Source organism: Felis catus, chromosome D1 (assembly GCF_018350175.1).
Source record: "Felis catus isolate Fca126 chromosome D1, F.catus_Fca126_mat1.0, whole genome shotgun sequence".
Classification (NCBI taxonomy): Eukaryota; Metazoa; Chordata; class Mammalia; order Carnivora; family Felidae; genus Felis; species Felis catus.
The window spans coordinates 81,552,468-81,570,543 of NC_058377.1; the positions used below are offsets into that span (position 1 = coordinate 81,552,468).

The following is an 18,076-nucleotide window of genomic DNA, read 5'->3' on the forward strand; positions in this document are numbered from 1 at the left end:
AAAGTACAATTGATTCAACTTATTACATCCATCTTCAGCTAAAGTCCACCTCTCTGTCACCACTGTTTCTGCCCTAAACTTAGTCTTCATTATTTCTTGCCTGGAGTATTACAATAATTTTATGGCTATTATCTCTCTGGTCCAAGTTACCATTACTTTTATTATTGGGCTCTTAACTTGCCTCTCTGTTTCCACTATTACCCATTCTTCATGCAGTAACCAAATTGATCTTTTAACAGTTAAAATCACATTATGTCATCTTCCTGTTTGAAATCCTCTAGAAGGTTTCCATTTCACTTATAATAATCCACATTGCTTGCCATGTGTACAAGGAGCTACATGGTTTTGTCATTTGTTCCTTTTTGAGCCTCATGTCCCAAACCCACCCTTCAGTATATTCTAGCTGTGTGAACTTCTTCCTGTTCCTAGAACATGCCAGATTGAATGCCACCTCAAGCCTTTGTACTACCTGTTCTCTTTGCCTGAAACAGATCTTATCCCAAATCTTCATCTACTTAGCTCCTTTTGTCATTCAGTTCCTGGTCAAATGTCATCTGGAAGAAGCCCTCCTTGACCAGTCTATTTAATGCTGCTTCTCTCCTGGCCTACATATTGCTTTTCATGTTGCCCTGTTTTCTCTATATCTTTTTCATGATCTGGAATTATCTTATTTACTGATCAATTTGTGTACTGTTAATTTTCTGTTTCCAAGCAGAGATAAATTGCCCTGCTTACCATGGATTGTACAAACTTATAAAACCATGCAAACTAGATTCTCAATAATTAATAAAAATTTGTTTATAGTGTGTTTTCTTGGGGCAATGAATGACATTCCTGAGGAAATAGAGATCTTACTCTACTCTTCTACACTATCTGAAATTATTTTTCTTATAAAATGTATTGGTTTTATACTAATAACTAAATATAAAAGTAAAATATTATATGCCTGATAATATACAATTTGTTTGTTTTCTATTCTTCATACCAAAAGAAGACTGTGTTCAACTTGATGATTTGGTATACATACTTATTGTGAAATGATTCCCATAAGTAAGTTAATTAACATGTCTATCACCTTACATTGTTACCTTTTCTTTTTTATGGGACTGTTTAAGGTCTACTCTCTCAGCAAATTTCAAGTATATAATACAGTATTATTAACTATAGTCATCATGCTATATATTAAATCATCAGAACATATTCATCTTATAACTGAAAGGTTGTATTCTTTTACCAACCTCTCCCCATGTCCCCTATCCTACAGCCATTCTATTTTCCATTCCTTTGAGTTTGAGTTTGAGTTTGTTAATGATGCCTCAATAATGCTGGACAAAAACCTCTCTGAATCCAGACAGGTCATAGAACTAAATGTGAAAAACAAAACAATAAAGCTCTAAATATTGGAAAAAAATAATATGTGTTAGGCGTAGTCAAGGAAATTAAGCATAAGCATTATGGAAAAGAAAATCAAATTTTACAATAAAATGGTTTCAGAACTTATCATTTTAAAATAATTATAAATCTTTGTGGTCCCTGGGTTGCTCAGGCAGTTAAGTGACTGACATCGGCTCAGGTCATGATCTCATGTTCGTGAGTTCGAGCCCCACGTCAGGATCTTTGCTGACAGCTCAGAGGCTGGAGCCTGCTTAAGATTCTGTGTCTCCCTCTCTCTCGGCCCCTCCTTTGCTCACATTCTGTCTCTCTCTCTCAAAAATAAATAAATATTAAATATATATATTAATGAAATAAATTAATTAAATATATTAAATAAATAAATTAATTAAATATATTAAATAAATATATATTATATATATAATCATAAATCCAAAGGAGGTTGAAAAGAAATGTATGCAAATTCCCATGAACACTCACTTTGTATAAAACTAAGAAATTGGCATTGCTACAATCCATAGAGCTTATTCAGATTTCAATAATTATACATGAACTTGTGTGTGTATATGTGTGTATAGTCCTATGCAATTTTATTACATGTGTAGCATTGTATAACCACATAAGCATCAACATACTCAACTATACCATTGCAACAAGACTCTCTGGTGTTATCCTTTATAGCCATACCCATCGTGTCCTTCCACTCCTAACCCCTGGCAACCACTAATCCATCTGTTTTCCATCTTTATAATTACGTTATTTTATACACATAACATAAATAGAATCATGCAGTATATCTTCTTGATTTTGGCTTTTTCTATCAGTATAATTTCCTTGAGGTCCATCTAAGTTATTTCACATATCAATAATTTGTTCCTTATTATTACTGAGTTGTATTCTGTGGTATAGATGTACCACAGTTTGTTTAAAAGTATTTTCCAATTTTATCTATCACAAATAAAGCTATTGTAAATACTTGTTTATAAATTCCTGGGTGAAAATAAGTCTTCAATCCTATAGGATAAATGCCCAAGAGTGCAACTGATGGGTCATACAGCAAGTTCATTTTTAGTTTTGAAAGGAACTGCCAAACTCTCTTCTAAGGTAGCTATGCAATTTTATTTTCCAACCAGAAATATATAAACGGTCTAGTTTCTCTGCATCGTCATCAGCATTGTGTGTTACCATTATTTTTCACTTTAGTTATGTAATTTTTAACAGATTAGAAGTACATCGATATTGCTCATCCATTTCAAATTACTTTTACAAAGGAGAACCTAAATGGGTCAGTGGGTTAAACATCCTACCTCGGCTCAGATTATGACCTCACAGTTCGCAGGTTTGAGCCCCATGTTGGACTTGGTGCTGACAGCTCAGAGCCTGCATCCTGTTTTGGATTCTGTGTCTCCCTCTCTCTGATCCTTTCTCTCTCTCTCTCTCTCTCTCTCTCTCTCTCTCTCTCTCTCTCCCCCCCTCACAAATAAACATCAAGGGCACCTGGGTGGCTCAGTTGGTTAAGCTTCAGACATCAGCTCAGGTCATGATCTCACGGTTTGTATGTTTGAGCCCCTCATCAGACTCTGTGCTGACAACTCAGAGCCTGGAGCCTGCTTCGAATTCTGTGTCTTCCTCTTTCTCTGCCCCTCCCCCGATCTCTCTCTCTCTCTCTCTCTCTCTCTCTCAAAAATAAATAAACATTAAAAAAATTTTAAATAAAAAATAAATGAAATAAATAAATAAACATCAAATTCTTTTTCAATGTCATACTTTCTAAACAAAATATTTATTAAACAGTTCTCTCATACAGAAGTCAAATATCCTCTGGGATCTTTCAAATCAAAACAAACTTTTTAATATTATGACACATGTGAAAAGAAAAACAAAAATGTTTATGTAAAACAATTACAAACTTAAAATACAGAGCAAGGTGTCAAGAAATAATTTTCCTTAAGGTTTTTTGGTAAATTCCCCAATGGTTAAAACACTGATTTTCTTTGAAATTATAATAGAGTTGCACAAAATCCCAGACTCGTTAAGAAGATACATGCATATTTTCTATTATGATGAAAAAATTAATAGAGCAAGTTCCTCAAATAGTAGAAATAAACATTGCAACCAGTGAAATGTGGGAGAACACTTTCTTTTTTTTTTTTTTAATTTTTTTTTTCAACGTTTATTTATTTTTGGGACAGAGAGAGACAGAGCATGAACGGGGGAGGGGCAGAGAGAGAGGGAGACACAGAATCAGAAACAGGCTCCAGGCTCTGAGCCATCAGCCCAGAGCCTGACGTGGGGCTCGAACTCACGGACCGTGAGATCGTGACCTGGCTGAAGTCGGACGCTTAACCGACTGCGCCACCCAGGCGCCCCGAGAACACTTTCATCCAAAAAAAAATTTATAGGAAAACAAGAGCAACTAATTTCCTAGTGACAAGAAATATAAAAAAATAAGAATATAAAAGAAGAGTGAATATCTTCCTGTGGCTTGACTGAGTCATGAAAGTCATGCACAGTTGAAAATATGAGTTATAACTTTATATTTTCTGGGCACCAAGTTAATGTTAAATAAGGTTAGTAAGCTAGTAAATTATCTCTGTGGCTGGTCACATGACTTGGTTGAAAGTATCCAGCAATTATTGCCTAGTTCTTAATTCATAGTATGATTCATATTAAAACCCACTAGCACAATGGGAATATTTCATAACAGGCTAAACAGAATCAGTGACTAGTGAATGAAAATGGGACATGGACTAGAATCCAGCAACCTTCTCTTTTCTGATGGTTTCCTTCAATTTGGTTGAACTCCAGCCACTGAGAGAAAGCTTATCAACAGGATTTATCGGCCTGAGTGACAAGTTTTGGCATTCATGGTTTATTCTATCCTATGATGTTGCAGACCACAGAAGCCCAAACACAAACTAGGTAGAACTAGACTCAGAAATAGATACTCCTACTACCCTAGGGTTATTTCCAGAGCTGCTATGTTCTATATGGTAGCTGCTAGCCACATGTAGCTACTTAATGTAAATGTAAACTAATTAAAATAAAAAAATTAGTTCCTCAGGTGAAGTAGCTACATTTTCAGTGCTTAATAATCACATTCAGATAATGTCTAATGTTTGGACAGACGACAGAACGTTTCCATCACACATCATGACCAAAAATTCTTTGGAAAGCAATGTTCTAGAGAGGGTGTAAATGGATAATAATACAAGGAAGAATTTAATCCAGGCACTTTGAAAATAGCATATAAGTTTGCTAGTGCTGCCGTAACTAAGTACCACAAGCTGAGTAGGTTAAATGATAGAAACTTATTTTACAGGTCTAGAAGCTGGAATCTGAGATTAGGTTGTCAGCAGGGCCATGTTCCTTCTGAAGGCATTAGGAAAGGATCTATTCTGGGCCTTTGTCTTAGTTTCTGGTAGTTGCTTGGTTTATGATAGCATTGCTCCAATCTTCATGTGTCATTCTCTCTGTGTGCATGTCTCTATGTCCAAATTTCCCCTCTTATTAGAACACTGGTTAAATTGAATTAGGGGCCCATTATACTCTAGTATGGCCTCATCTTAATTAATTGCATCTGCAACAATCCTATTTCCAAATGAAGTCACAGTCTGAGATAATGGGATTTAGGACTTCAACACGTAAATTTGAGAGGAAATACAATTTAACCCATAACATATGGTATCTGGATGTATTGTGACATTACTGAATTGTTAGCAAGGCAAAAAGACCCATCATGGCCCATGGAACCCAGAAAGAAAAACAAAGGGTTAATAGTAACAACAGAAACTTTAAAGTAATATGCAAAGATCCTGCCAACAAATGTCTGTGATAAACAAGCAGGGAAATAATTTTCTCTTGCCTTTTTTTTTATCAGTTTTTTATTATTTATTACACATTCAGGAACACAGGCTTGAGGCTCAAGTATAAAACTTTTGTCTTTTGCAAAGAAATTCAGGCCAATTTCCTAAAGAGCCTGAGATGATTACTAGTTTAGCTAATCAAGAATGGTACCAAAGGTAACAAAGCAAGTCAACGCCCCAAATTCCAAGACATATAGTAAAGACACAGTCACAGGAACAAAGAAGAAGTCCAAGTATCATGACTGAAACAGAAGCCAAACCCACAATAGTAGAACTGTGGAATCAATCACCTATGAATTAAGGTAGAGTTCCTTAAAACTCCCTTCCCATTTTCTGTCCCATAAAACTACTCTTTTTAGTCAAGCCCTGCTATCCCATGCTGGCATCCTTCTCTTGGACATAATTTCATCTACTTTCTAATTGCTTGGCTTGACCTACTCCATGAAGTGCTTCCGATACTCCCAGCTTCTACTACTCTAGTCTCTTGTTCACTTAACGTCTTGTCTTTCAAATACAATGTTCAATTTTCCCTTCTTGGTGACCTCATTGGCTACTAGGCCAATTGTCCCCTCATTCCCCCTTCCTGACCCTTAATATTGCTAATATAATCATCTCCTCCCAATTCAGCCAAATTTTGGAAACTCCTTACATCAGCAATATCTTCCCAAAACTAGCTGTTATTTTGTTCATGACTATGTTTTTGTACTTGTTTTCCCATCCAGGTGTGGCACTCCACTATCAACTTGGAGGATGGAATAGGATTCCCATCATTTTCTCTTTCATATAGTTTCTTTGGATCCCCCTCTACATCCCTCTCTACTTTCATCCACATAGAGATTCATGATCTAACTTTCTGAGGATCCCTCAGAATCACTCTTAGTGGCTATGACCTTCTGGTGAGAACAGAAGTTGCCTATTATAGAATCTTCTTTGTGTGTTCCAAATGAAAAGGTGAAAATTTTATTACTATAGTAATCATAATGTAGATATGGGTAGCAATATAGATAGTTATCCTTTTGCAAAAGAGATTTAAATCTGCCCTTCTGAATTAAAAAATGATTATTGGAATCAAATTGTATGGGTCTGTTAGACTGTTTAAAACAGTGGAAAGGAAAAGTTAATTTCCTGGTCTAAAGACCATTGGGTACAAGGAAGTGTGTGTGTGTGTGTGTGTGTGTGTGTGTGTGTGTGTCTGTATGTGAAGACTGGGAGAAGAGAAGGGAAACTCAATTATATACACTTTGTTATTTTTTTAATGTTTATTTATTTTGAAAGGACAGAGTGTGAGCGGGGGAGGGGCAGAAAGTGAGGGAGAGAGAAAATCAGGCTCCATGCTGTCAGCACAGAGCCAAATGTGGGACTTGATGTCACGAGCTGGGAGAACATGATCTGGGCCAAAATCAAGAGTTGGTGACCTAACCGACTGAGCCACTGAGGCACCTCACAATGATGCACACTTTAAAATGCATTTCAGTTATGTGTACACACACATATCATGCAAATTTATTTTAACATATAAGGCGTACTATAAAAATATTGTTTTAGCTCCTGCTTTTTACTCTTAATAACACATTGGTCATTAAGTTGACAATTATTCAATGTTTTAAACTATGCCTTGATGAACATGCTATGAATGCATCTGAGAGAACATGTCATATTATTTAATTAGTACAAATTGTAAAACATATAAATCCTTGGTAAAAGGGTATATAAGCTGAAAAGTAGTTTTACCCATATTCATACACACATTCAATGTATGAAAATGTCTGCTTTATTATAATAGATAAGTTTTAAAGCCTTGAGGTCTTCATGGTTGTGGACCATTTCAGAATAATTCAAAGCAAAGGCAGGTTATGATTTTGTAGAAAAGATCCACATAGGCGGCCTGGGCTCTCGGAAGGACACACACTTGGCTGTCAAGATGGCAGTGGCTGCATCAGAGCACAGTCTCTTCCTGGCTCTTCCTACCATATGTGAGAGTAGACGCTAGACTAATTGTTCCCAGTATTTTAAATAGCAAAACTGCCTTTTAAACTTTAATGTTCAAGTAATTATGCTTTGTTATCAATTTGTTTTGAATATACACTTTATAAAATCATTGCTAACTTTGATAATGCTTTTAAATTTCTTTTTGTCTGATATTACAGAAAATTTCAAATATATTAAAAACTAGAGAAAAGAATGCTAGCTCATCCCCCAGCTTCAATAATTACCAACCCTTGGCTAATCTTATTTCATCTTTACCTCCATTTTTCTTCAACTTTCCTCTTCCCCAAAACCAAATTATGATGAAACTAATCTTTGATACCATATCATTTCATCTGTAAATATTTCAGTATATATCTCTAAAAGATAAGAACTTAAAAAAAATCCAAAATCACAACAGCTGTTATAAAAATCAATTCCTTATTATCTGGTCAATGTTCAAATGCCACTGGATTTGTCAAAATTATTTTTTTAATAGTTTCTTGGCTTGATTCAGGATCCAAATAAAGTCGATACATTACAATTGATCGATATGTCTTCTGTTACTCTGAATCCATAGCTTTCCTTCAATCACTTCCTTTTTTTGTAATTTGTGGAAGAAACCAAGTTATTATTCCTTAGAGATTTTTATAGTCTAGATTTTAATGACTTGTTTTAATAGAATAGCTTCACAAACTTTATCAACCCTGTATTTCCTGAAACTTATAGTTAGATTAAAATACATGATCAGATCCAGGTTCTAAATTTTTGGCAACAGTAATTCATAGGAGGCATATAACATCTGGCTTTCTCTCTGGTGATTGTTTTCTAGATGAATAATGCATTTTTTAGAGTTTATATTTTATTTGTCACAAAAAGTTTGGTATTTCTGTAACAGTAAGCATGAGGCAGGGAATAGTAAGAGACAATATTAGAGAAGTAGATTATAGTCTCTTATGAGCTATATTTAGAAGCTAAGATCTTATCCTGCACCCAGGATGTAAGAAACCAGTAATGGGTGTCAAGAAAGAGAGTGACATAGTAGATTTCTGTTTTATAAATACTACCTAATCAACTATGTGATAGAGGTTTGGGAAGAGACAGGACTAGAGATCAGAAGACAATTAGAGACCACTATAACACTTCAGTTGAAAAATGAGTTTATTGAATATAATGATCGTATGAATAAATTAGTAGATACCCTGTTGGTTTTCCAGTTAACCTACTTGAATCTGGATTTATTTCCTACCACTCTATTGAAATTGCAATTTAAACTAATCAATAGTTCAAATTGCTCAATCTAAAAACCTTTACTCATTCCTCATCTAGATTATTGAAACTATAAGTGAAGGTCTCAACGTAAACTTAGAATACAACTCCAGGTCCAGTCCACTAAAGCAGTACCACTCTGCATCACCTCCATGACATAGAAGAACAACAAAGGAATATTCCAACTTGGTTATGATGGAGCATGAAAGGCATGGAAAACACAGTCAGACCACTTGATTTGACCAATAAAATCAAGAAAAATTGGGGGAGTAAAAGGCTTTGAGGAGAGATAACTAAGTCAGTTAAGTATCTGCCCTGAAAAACCCAACCTATGAAAAAATAAGAAAAATTCAAAAATGCTTGTAGTTCATGTCCTTGTCTTACCACCATTTATAAAAAGGCTAACAGATTTTCAAAGATAGGAGAAAAATCAAGGAATTCTTCAGAGAGGCAGTGGATATAGAGCTGAGCCTTTAAGGAAAGGCTGAAGTCAGATGGGTGGACATGATAGAGGAGAATGTTCTAAGTCAGAAAGGCACAAATGTTGAGGTGAAATTGTGAAAATGTTGTAGTCAAGGCACATATAAGTATATTCATCTTACTGGGATGAAAGTTCTCTTTTGGACAGAGGAAGATGAAAGTTGACTAGATGGTCCTATATTAGAAATTCCAGGATTGAGAGTTTGTTTTTGATCCAACAGACAGAAGTGGCTTAAGTTTTAAGAATATTAAATGAAAAGAACAGATTGAGGCTGGAGGTAAGCCCAAAACTTGGAAATAAATTAAGAGATTAATGGTTAATCTTCTAGGCCAATTTAGAGTGGCAACCATGGGAATAATAAGGGAAGAGAGATACTTTAAAAAAATCTTATTTTGAAATAAGAAATGTAATATTTTCAAAGGAAAAAACTTCATATACATTATTTAAAACATAAAATTTAAGAATTTTTATGATTTAAAACTTCTAATATAGTTTAGGTTTGTGGCCTAATATAGATGGCATAGTAGATTGCATCATTCCACAGAGATTTAGACAAATCTCAGAATGTCTATATTTTTCATTTGATCTTTGTGTATTAAAGAGAACCACAGTAAAGTGGTCTGCTTCTCACATGGAAGAATATTGCTCTGCCTATTACAGAAAAAAATTGTCTTAAAATTTAGGCCACATATGTAATTTGAAATTGGCAAAACCTCTTTTATTTATTTGTTTATTTGTTTATTTTTGCTTGATTTGTTTATAAGTGATTCTTATCCTCTGCTACCCAAACCCCACATACTTGCCCAAGGTTACACAACAAGCTAATGGAAGGAATGGGATTAGAACATGAGTCTATTGGATCCCAGTCTGATGTTCTTTCCACTATGTGCTCACATCAGAAAGGATGCCAATTTATCCCTCGGCTGAAATGGTTTGGGGGGAAAAAAAATGTGAACTTCAGTTGGTTCGTTTGGAAAAATCTCTCCCTCATTTGATGGCTCTGAATTTTCAAATGTAACGGCATGACAGATAAATACATCAACATTAACCCCATGTGGATTCTCTTGGGACCTAAAATGATGGTCTCAGCTGCACAATCACTCTCCACCTCGATGTACGCTGTAAATTTGGTCCAAGGGTATTTGAAACTGTAAGAATATAAAGAGTGCAAAGTATTGAAGAAATGCTGAAATTAACGTCAAAAGAGTACCTGCGTTTTTGTCAGTGGTGAAGGCTGACACGGAGGAGTAACATTCCACTGCAATAAACGATGTCTCAACAATCCAGAGAATATCAGTAGCCCCGTGTCTCATGTAATATATTAATTCTTCTACTAAAATTTGAAAGAGAATGTTATGCTAATGTTGAGAAATAATTCCCCATGTTTTTTGCATACCTTGCCTTTTGTCTGAGGTTATTTTTTCAAGGAAATTGAAAAGCCTTAGATAAAGATAATGTCTTCCTCTAGAATAGAGGACAAGTTTAATGTCAAATATAATATCTCCGTCTAAGGCAGCTATCAGGCAGATTTTCTTGGGGTGCATTAAATAAGCTCTCTTGAGCTCAAAATCTCCTCAGATGTGATGCAAACCAACTATGTGTGCAGGATCCACGTGAACCATTCCATCTGGTTGCCATGGAAATTGGAGGGCAAAAAGAACTAGTGCAAAAATAAAGTTCACACTACGTGTTATGCCATGAATCCAATTTTGACCTAAAAATATCACATCTTCTGCCAGCAACCATGAAACTGTGGCAGGCTAACTTGTTACCTTACAAGTAGGGTGAAACCAGACCCTTCACAATTCTTCACAAGTAATTTCTAGTTAGACCTCAAAATAACCATATGATTAACTATTTCTTGGTGTTCATGGCAAATAGAATTTTACTCAAAGGGATCTTGAAAATAGAGAAATTAGGGATTAAATAATGTCTTGGGTTGAATTACCACATCTCAAAATAGACATCTATACTGAGCAGTCAGACTGTAAGTTTCTATTCTGGATTCAGTAAGACCAGTTTTGACTAACTAGCTACATATGGTTCTAAGCCAGTATAGTAATGTTATTACTGCAATTGCTTTTACTCCATGGACCAAGAAATCAACGTGTGGGTTCTGCCAGCTACGTATATGTCCTTTCCAAGTATATATTCAGAAACCAGAGACACCGGGTGCACCCTTGGATGCAGTAGACTCCCTGTGAGATAAACCAGTGTCAGAACTCCATTTATTACCTGACTCTCATACATGTCTACTCTAACAGGAGAACCACAATGGCACTTTGGTTCCCTGGGTATTCATATCAGCTTGGATCTTATATACAACAAACCTTAAAAACATGAACTTTTCCCTTACCTCATTATAAATGGTCAAAAATTCTGTTTGGGGAAGGATTGGGAAAATCACAGCTAAGGTGATTGGATGTCTCTTTTAGCTGATGAATTCTGAGAAATAGAACAAGCCAAGATTTGAAATTTAGTGATAGATCATGACTTGTTACTGAGGTGGCTGACCTCAACTGGCTTTCCATCTATTATAACTTTAGGAACACCATGTTCTACAAATCATATTCCTAGAACCTTATGATCAGGACCTTGTGAAGGTCATTAGGACCTTACTGCCCATTATAAGAATCATGTTTATCTTGTCTCTGATGGTTAAGTGTTGGCACCTTGTCTCTCCTGTTTCGGCATTCTATCATTCCCTTTGCTACTAGGGAATCTCAGTTCTATAACAGCATCTTTTACCATGAGAATAAGGTTGGAAGATTTACATTCCCTGGCTTCAAGTACTACTATAAGGCATGTGATACCATCATAAGAATAGACAAATATATCATGGGATAGAATACAAAATCCAGAAATAATTCTTTTCCAGTCAAGTGATAAAGTGACAAAGGTATCCAAATGGGGTAAGGAAGGGCTTTTCAACAAATGGTTCATAATCACGTATGGAAAAATCATTGAAACTTTATTGTCACTTCAGATTATACATCATCTTAATTTTATATGAATGATATACCAAACTTAAAAGTAGAAATTATAAAGCCTTTAGGAAAATGTCTTTGCATCTTGGGTGTAAGTAAATATTTCTTATTCAAGAGCACAGAAAGCAATAAGCATAAAAGGAAAAAATGGTAAATATCATTACTAAGTGTCCACTTAAAGACAATAAACTAGATCTATGCATTTCTATCTTCTCCCTCTGGAGACCCTACTAAAATTGGTATATGAGAACTTATAAAGTTATTTAATTCTAAATAATGAAGATGACACAAAATAACTTCAGTGGATGAACAATGCAATAAAACTCAGCCAAAGGCATGGTACTTTGGAGCACAGGCTAGAGTGTTGGAAAAAAAAAAAAAAGAATACAGAGAAAAAGGGAGTAGATTTTCCACAAAGACTAGAGAGTCATGGAATCCAATAAAGATAGATTTAACAGTGGAGGATAGGAATGAGAGGTAGGGCTAAAAATAGGAGGAGGAACTGTACTACAAAGCGTGATAGACATCAGTGGCATTCACTCCTATCTCTGTTTTGTTTCTTCCTGGCACCTGGTAGGATTGTACTGCCCAGCCCCCATGAAGTCAGAGAGGCCATATGACTTGCTTTTTTAAGTTAAATGCTAGTTAAAGTGATATGTGTCACTTTCTTTAACATCTGTGACAATTTACTCTCCTGGTTTAAGCCTAGCTCTCTAGCTACACAAACTTATTCTTTTTAGCAGGCATTGCTTTCTCTGCCTATTCCATAAATTCTTTGTAGTTCTGTAATTGTAATTCTTCGTAATTCTGTCCTCTTATTTTATTATCATGAATTCTCCAAGGGTGACCCCATCCATCTATGGCTTATTTACTATCTGAACTTCTGACCCTCAAATCTGCATATTCTGCCAAGATATCTCTGCTGACCTCCAGACCCACACATTTAACTATTTAGTGGACATTTTTATTTGGGTATTCCATAGACACATAACACTAAACATTAAAAAAACATTGCTCCTTCTCCTGACTATTCTATGCATGAGGTCACCACTGATAACATCACCATAGTAGAAAAAAAATCATAAGCTGGAAGTTGGTTTTTTTTCACGTTTATTTTTGGAGATAGAGAGCGACAGAGAACCAGCAGGGGAGGGGCATAAAGAGAGGGAGACACAGAATCCGAAGCAGGCTCCAGACTCCAAGCTCTCAGCACAGAGCCCGATGCAGGGCTCGAAACCACGAACTGTGAGATCATGACCTGAGCCAAAGTTGGACGCTTAACTGACTGAGCCACCCAGGTGCCCCTGGAAGTTGTTTTTTTCTTTTTCAAAATTGTTTTGACTACTCTAGGTCCTCTTCATTTCTATATCAATTTTAAACTTAGTTTGTCAACATCTGCTAAAAAAGTAATCCATCTGAGATTTTGATGCCTGAATTTATAGGTCAGTTTGGGGATAATGAACATCTTGGGAAAGATGCTAAATATTCCAAGCCTCTGCTTTTTTACCTGAAAAGAATTAAAAAAAAAACAATAATGACTTAAATGTGTGTTGTAAGGATTAGATAAGGTATTTTATGCCAAATTCTTAACCTTGCCTTGTACATAATAAGTGGTTATCATTATTGCTATTGTTATCATTGTTATTAACCAAATAGTTTTTATATGTGTCATTTCATGTGATTCTGACCCTAACTATGTAAGATAAAAGGGGCAGCACTTAGTATCATCAAGTATTTGTTGAGAGGTCTTTACTATTTACTCTAAGGGTAAAGAAAGGAATATTCAGGTAAAGGAGTACCTTGCTCAAAACCAAACAGCTGATAAGTGGTAGAGGAAGGTCTTGAATCAAATTAAGTCTTCTAATTCTGATACTTAAAAAATATATATAATAAGTATTTAGAGTTATGGGAAGAGTCAAGGAGGCAGAACTGAGAATAAGGATTTACTCTGAGTAGAACCAGGATACGGACTGACAAAAGAAGAGATTCACGCTTCTTGGTTCTTTTCTGTTTCTCTCTATGCCCTGAGCTCACCCCACTCACACACCGGCCCCTGAATAATCCAGAGAATCATTTTGTCAGTCTTCCTATAATGGGCCTTAAGTCTTACACACCGCTGGAGGCCTGGGCTCCCCACCGTTGGGTCACGAAATAAGCTGAGAGCTCAGTCATCACTTCATCTGCAACTGTGTCCCAAGCGCCTCCCCCACAGCAGCCACGTGTGGGCTGTCCCTCAGGCCATTTCCTGACAGATGACATGCAGCTGAGAGAGACCAGGGACATATGTTTTGGTGCAAGTGACATGTTTAGCTATGCGTGCCTAGTTTGATAGTTTTCAGGATGATCTCATGTTAGAAGCTTCTGGATAGTTAATAAAGTTCTCTCTCACTCCTCTTTTCACTTCCTGTCCATTTCAGGTGCCGGTTTTAAGCTCAGTTTAGTCACTGAAAGAATAACCCAACTAAATTAGATGAGAAAGGCTGTGGATTGAGAATTTTCATGCCTGGCAGCCCTACCATTTTGTGAAAACCACTGAGTTAATATTTGAAGGGATATGTAAACATTTACTTTATGGTCTGGTGCCAGGTTCAGTGGAATATTAATTTTTATGGACACACTAATAAACTTGTGCTACTTCGGGGTGAAAAAAGAAGGAGTGTAATGGAAACACTGACATATTCCTGAAAGATTTCATTTTATCCAACTCAAAACTATAAACACTTCACTGGCTAGAAGGCCTAGAATGAATTGGGTAAACTATGGGATGTATTTTCTAATAAAAGATTTCAATACAATGGGATTTGTTTCTTAAAATCAGTTACTGGTACGAAATGTCATGCTGAAACAGTCCTGTTCCCCAAATTTTACACATACCAGCACACATAGTGTGCTTCTGACATTCCGAGAGGTTCTCAAGAGCTTTGGACTTTAGAGAAATGTTCATAACTGCACAGAAGCGACAGTTGGTGTTACAGAAAGGCTCCAGTGAAGAAAATAGATCTCTGAACTTGAGATAAACTAAAGCCTGCTCCTGAGGCACCTGGAAAGTCCCAGGCATGGTTTTTGAGTGTTTAGTGAATAGGGCATCTCAGGAAACACAGGGGTATATAGGGTGATTCTGTGACACGTAGGTCAGCCATTTTCATTTAGTTCAGTGTCTAGGATTCAAATAAAAGGAATATACGTTTGATTTTTAAAGGTTTTCATTTGGGGGCACCTGGGGTTCCAGTCGGTTAAGCGTTGAACTCTTGATTTTGGCTAAGGTCATGATCTCACTCTTTGTGAGTTCGAGCCCCACGTAGGGCTCTATGTTGTCAGTGTAGAGACTGGGATTTTCTTTCACTCTCTGTCTCTCTGTCTCTCTGTCTCTCTGTCTTTCTCTGCCAATCCCCTACTCATGCATGTTTGCTCTTGCTCTCTCTCTCTCTCTCTCTCTCAAAATAAATAAATATTTTCAAAAAGTTTTCATTTTAAGTTAAGCATCGGATTTAAGAAGTTATTAGGAACACTTTCCTTAGGGATTGTTTTTTAAAAGCACATTCTGGGAAGAACATTTTTTTTAAATATTGTTCCATTTATTGAGGAAACCTAAATGTAATTAGTTCATTTGGCACCTTATTTACATCACAGACTCACTTAAAGGTTATTTAAATGTTTTGAGTTTTTAAATGGGCTACTCTCAAGCCATCATTTGCTTATACCGTGCTATGCATAGAGGACCACATTCCCCATATCGTGGAGAGGTAAGATTTTTGAGCCTACTTAAAAAAAAAATCTATCCAGGCATATCTGATATAGTCACATCATCATCATCTGTGGCCCAAACATTTGGGAACACCTGTTGGAGCCCAATTCTTTATTTTGTGTGGACATTGTGCATTATAGTTGAACATGCATTTAGATATGAACACATGTCATTTAAGTATGGTACTTTCTGTCATCTCTTAAATCAGAATGAAAATTAAAATATAAGCCCCAGAAGGAGGTTAAGGAAATTAATTCCTTTGAGATTCAGCTTCTTTAACAGTAAAAGATATAGCACTGTGTCCTGTGTGGATAAATCATGAGAACGAAATAACTTGTATATTTTGCTTACCACAGTACATAGCACATTGTTAGCACCCAAAAGATGCAGCCATTTTGTTAAAGCAAATGGGCTGAAGTATATTTTACTGCCATGAAAATAGGTGTGTGTGGTCTCCCCCATCTAGATTCTATTCCCCAACTGTCTTGTTGACACGCCGTTAAGAGTCCTAGATCTTAGTATGTTTGTATATGAAGACGATGAATTCTACTTACATCGTCTGCCCAACTCGTACCACACATGAGGGACTTCCTCTTTGACTTCTTTCTACAACTTTGGTCTCACATCTAGAGCTTCAAACTCACTTTCCTCCTGCTTGGAGTTGTAGCCTCTCTTCAAAACCAAGGGACCGTCTTCACCTGGACTCAAACTGCTTACATGTCATACCTCTGGTCCTATCCCTTTGGCGACACGTGAAAAGTATTATGAAGTAGACAGAGCCTGGAATACAATTTCATAATCGGAGCTGCTCACCTTTGCCAAATCGAACCGATAGATTGTTGCCTTTTGTAGGTCCCTGTGAAAGTATTTCCTACTTCCTGTGAAGGTTTGGTTAGGTAGGGATTCCTCTGTGGGTAATTTATATGAGAGCATAGTATGGCAGAACTATAGCATACATGTAGCTCCAGTAATCTTCTCAACAGTGGGAGGAGATATAGAAGTTAAAAGCACAGCAGACTTCAATTTTTACCTCACATCCATTATTTCCCAGTTATGTGATACTACCTTAAGTGATTTGACCTGTAAGTGGCATTTCTCAGCTAGCAAATGGATAATGGTGGTCTTTACTCAACAGAGTGATTGTAAGGATTAAAGGAGACATAATATTCTCGGTAAATGTCAGCTATTTTTAAGGCAAGACACTGATCTTGATTAAATATTATATCTTCTGAAACAGAGGCTGGCTGTTCTCTGCCCTAAAACTTGAAACTGGTCAGGGACTATTCTTCAGGTACTAACAAAACTACAGGGGTATCATTTTGGTGATCAGAGTGGTGGTGATTAGGGTTGTTAGGTATGGCATGGGGAACATCCCCCCACCCCCCAAAAAAACAGGGTTTCATGATGCTGAGACTGAGCTCCTGAGAATCCCTCATGATTCTAGCATGGGGCAAGAACACAGCTTTCCTTCTTTGATGGGTTAAGAGTGGAGACAGCTTTGAGAAGCAGAGATGGAGGAGAATGTGGAGAAGACAAAAAAAAGACACCCTGACTGTCAGACCAGCCAGTTCATTTGTCTAGTTAAGTCAAAGAACTGCTGGTTGCAACACAGATCTGTCATGGTCCCAGTGAAGGCATGTTCTGTTGATGTAGGAGAGGAAAAACAATTTTACAAAAGACCTGCCTCAAGTCCACCAGGGAACTGCAGGTGTTGAAAGCTGTAAAATCAGACAGGAGTCAAAACTAAAGCTCACTTCATCAAGGTGAGGGGGGGACTTCATGAACTTCCCAATAAAGGGTTAGTTTATAATTTTCACAAGCTTCCCCTGCTTGTATGTCAGGCTATGTGTACATAATGGAATTTGTCTAGGTCACCCTTACATTACTGCAAAGGGATCCCATGGTGGTTGGAGTAGAAACAGAAGATGGACGGGCGTTTTATTACACAAGATCGGTGCTGAATCCAGCTGTGATTATGCAGTTAGCTATGCCAGGCTCTGTCTATTTCATGATGGTTTTCATATGTTGCTCTACCTGAAAGTCCAAGTTCTTCAATGGGATGAATACATGTATTTGCTATCATACCTAGTAAGATCTCAAAAGTTGCACATGTGATCTGTGAGCTTTGGAAGTAAGACAAGTGGATACTTTATGTTTGGTATAATTTATGCATAAACTCATCTGAACACAGTTCTAATTGACTTCAGGGAAATTTTCAGTCTGGAAGTGGGTTTCAACTTTTCTTTTCTCCAGCAATGCTATTTCTTTTCATTCCTATTCCTAAAGAAAAATATGGTTCTTTCTATCTGTATTATTAGAATAACCCCAAAACTATTCTCTTCAGCTAATTTCACAGTTCAGTTACTTATTT

General features: G+C 36.5%; 1 long non-coding RNA gene across 1 annotated transcript in view; it reads right to left on the minus strand.

Moving 5' to 3' along the window:
• Positions 1-16,471, minus strand: part of LOC123380551 — a 28,600-nt gene extending 12,129 nt beyond the window's left edge. The window contains exons 1-2 of the long non-coding RNA XR_006586458.1: positions 16,260-16,471; positions 10,184-10,306 (exon numbers count right to left, since the gene is read on the minus strand). This is a non-coding gene — a long non-coding RNA (uncharacterized LOC123380551). The remainder of the gene's footprint in view (positions 1-10,183; positions 10,307-16,259) is intronic.
• Positions 16,472-18,076: the final 1,605 nt, after the last annotated feature.